Source organism: Octopus bimaculoides, chromosome 12 (assembly GCF_046866305.1).
Source record: "Octopus bimaculoides isolate indiv1 chromosome 12, ASM4686630v1, whole genome shotgun sequence".
In the NCBI taxonomy this organism is placed as follows: Eukaryota; Metazoa; Mollusca; class Cephalopoda; order Octopoda; family Octopodidae; genus Octopus; species Octopus bimaculoides.
Window position 1 is genome coordinate 39687886 of NC_142939.1, and position 3854 is coordinate 39691739.

The following is a 3854-nucleotide window of genomic DNA, read 5'->3' on the forward strand; positions in this document are numbered from 1 at the left end:
TGAGTGAAGAAAACTTTTTGTGTCTCACTGTGCGAGAATTGTTGTTTTTGTGGGCGTATCTCGCCTCCGAAAAACTTGTGAAAATTTTGCTGCTGTGGCCCTGGATTACCTTTATTGGAATACCTTTACTGGAATATTTTTATTTTGGAGTATCTTTATTGGAATACCTATAGGTATTGCTGGTGGCCGGAATTGTGTTGCCTTGACTTAAACTGTCTTCCTTCTTTCCTTTTCTCTGCTCTGTCTTCTGTTCTTTTGTATTTAGTTTGTTTTTTGTGAACTTTTTTGTTGAACTTGTTTGTGAACTATTTTCTGAACTTTTTTGTTGAACATTTGAACCTTTTTTTTTTTTTTTTTTTTTTTTGCAAGCATGGCAAAAAAGGGCAACACTGTCTTGGAGTGGGAACTGTGCCCACCCAAGCAGTGGTTGAAAGAAATGGAGGAAAGAACAGTGACGCTCCGGACCTACTCAAAGGTGTTGGATAGCGTCACTGTCTTTCCTGAAACTATTATTGAAAAGGAACTTACGAATGTTAATGCCAACTTTAAATATATTTCAAGGGGAGTCAAATATGCAACCGTGTGGTTGCTTTTTGACTCCCCGAGTGAAGCGCGCAAATTTGCGAGTGGGCCCATTGAGGGTAAAGAAATTTTGTTTCTGCCCACATATTGTGGACAAAAAATAACGAGGGCTTGGGTCTGCGGGTTGCCGCCTGGAATAAAGCCCGAGAGGATAGAGGATTCTTTCCACCGGGGTCTGGGCGGCACCGGAACCAAGCTCCTCAATGTAAAAATTTTGCCAGCAATTGACTGGGAGTGGTCAAAAGCGGTGTTGACCCTTTGGTCCCAGTCGATTGCGAGTCTGGTGTTTCCAGACTTTTTAAGGACGGCTCAGGCAAGGTATGCAGTGATTTTGGAGGGACGCCCTCCTAAATGTCACAAGTGCCTTGAATCCGGCCATTTAAAAAAGAACTGTCCCAAGGGCCGAGGTAAGGCCCCGGAGCAGAGGAAAAAAGAGAATGAGTCCTCCGCCCCACCATTGGAGGGGGAGACGGAGGAAGTCGTGGAGGCGGTGGCCTCCACGAATAGAAAGAGGAAGGCGAGCAACGGTGGTTGCTCACCAGGAGAAGTAGAGGTTGCGGGAAAGGAGGACACCTCGGGTGTGCCGAAAGATGCCGCGACCCCCGCAACCGGTAAAAGGAAAAAAAAGAAAAGGAGAAACGGGAGACGGTCGGCGGACGTGCCACCGACCGAACCCGTTGCCCCTCCGTTGGGAAGTGTGCCACCGGATCGGAAGGCTCTGTCAGTGGGATTTGTGTCACCGACAGAGCAGGTTGCGGCCCCTTCCGATGATGAGGAAACGGAGTATATCTTCTGTTACCTTAAGGGAGGGCCCGTTGAAAAGTGTCTGGATGATCTATTTGACCGTGAGCGTTACGACTGGGCATGTATAGACCATCCACGTTGGCCTCCGCAGGTGGCTGCGGAGGTCTTAAATCATAGTGAAGTCATGGAGGTCGAAAAGACCTGTCAAAAAGAGGATTTTATTTACTTTCTTTCGGGCTTGCCACTTCGAGATCTCCTGATGGCGACAGGACAATTGCTTGGAGACCCGGATGAGGAAGATTAGATCTTTAAAAAGAACTTTATTGAACTGCCATTGAATTTTTGACTTTAATTGGATTTGTATTGAACAATGTTTTCGAGGGGTTATCGATCGGCGGGCGTCGGTACCTCTCTCATTTTTATTCACCTTTTGTTATCATCTTCATCTCATTAATGTCCGTGTCCAGCCCGCAGCTACTTTACGTTTGTCTGTCCTTGTTTGTCCCCTCTTTGTAAGGCCTTAATGGCCAATTTAATGAAATAAAGTAGCTTGCTTACAAGCCACATGGTCCCAGGTTCAGTCCCACTGCGTGGCACATTGGGCAAGTGTCTTCTACTATAGCCTCATGAGCTTCTACTACAGCCTTGTGAGTGGATTTGGTAGACAGAAACTGAAAGAAGCCCGTCGTATATATGTGTATATATATGTATGTGTGTGTATATGTTTGTGCGTCTGTGCTTATCCCCACCATCGCTTGACAACCGATGCTAGCGTATTTACGTTCCCGTAACTTAGCGGTTCGGCAAAAGACAACCGATAGAATAAGTACTAGGCTTACAAAGAATAAGTTCTGGGGTCGATTTGCTTAACTGAAGGCGGTGCTCCAGCATGGCCGCAGTCAAATGACTGAAACAAGTAAAAGAAATACAGTAAAATATATATAAAAGAAAAAGGATTAGCTACTTGATAAATTCTTGTAAAAGAATTCATCCTATTATTGAATTTATATATATATATATATGTACACCGTTCCCTCTTTTTCCCTCACTCTTCCTCTTTGACTCTCTCGCTGCTCACATTCGTATGTTAGGCTTTCTGTATTCCCGAGCGTCAAACTAATACATCCTTTTGTTGTTTACACCACCTGTCCTCGTCTGTTGTTGTTTTTTTCGTACATTCTCCCATATATATATATATATATATATATATATATACAGCATTCAAATACTTACATATACGCACGTATACACACACATATATATGCACGTATGCACACGACCAGTTTAAATTGCCTGCCTATACTCCTCGTGCGATATGGTCAAAATACCATCGCAATGAATATAATGCCAAAGTAAATATATGAATTTATATAAACAAGGATAAGATCGTTATTTAAAATACCGATCATATCAGGTGGCTAGCATGGCAATAAAAACCTCATATAATTTTTTTTTGCAAGTTTATTTTGTCTCTTTGTCTTCTCTCCTGGTGCTGTACGAACATTTAATGTGGTTTTAGTCAAGTTTTGGCTGCTATATCTAGAATGGTGGTATATCTCAGATACCCTTAATCATAATTTTAATAAAAAATATTACTTATGATGTTTTTATTCCCATGCTAGCCACTTGATATGATCGGTATTTTAAATAACGATCATATCCTTATTTATATAAATTTATATATTTACTTCATCATTATATTCACTGCGGTGGTATTTTGACCATATCGCACATTTAATGTGGTTTTAGAGTCAAATTTTGGCTGCTATATCTAGCATGGTGGTATGTATATATATATATATATATATATATCTTACCGAAAATATCTGTTTCTCCTCAGTACAGACTGCCATAGAGATATAATTTACAGAATCGTGTACTAGATGTTCCTAACGAGTGAAAAACGTGCACATGGTTCTATTAATTATATCGAGTAATATTCAAAAGTCTTAGTTTTGGCGCGCTAAATCCGGAAACATCTCTGCAGAAAATAATTTCTGCATCGAATTTACCAACTTTGAGAACGTGATTATGGTTAATTAAAATAGTAGGGTAAAAAATTGGATATTAATTAATATCAATTTAATACCAGGAAACCAGCACATTAAAAGAATCAGAAGATTCAGAAAAATTTTCTGAGATCTCAAAAGGATTATTGTATATGTATATATAAAAAGAGACCACTAAGTGGAATGCTAATGTGTTAGAAGAAGATCACAGAAAAGTTCTCTCACTCGTTGGGAACAACTAGTACACGATTCTGGGAATTATATCTCTATGGCAGTCCATACTGAGGAGAAACAGATATTTTCGGTAAGAAAGTATTGATTTCGAAACCATGGTCTACGGATAACCTTATATTTATTTCTATAATTTCCACTAGTCTCGCCCGTATGTTTTTGCTTCGCTAAATTTTTTCTTTGAGAACTGTTCGGTGATCTTCTTCTAGCACATTAGCAGTCCACTTAGTGGTCTCTTTTTATATATACATATACAATATTACTTTTGAGATCTCAGAAAATTTTTCT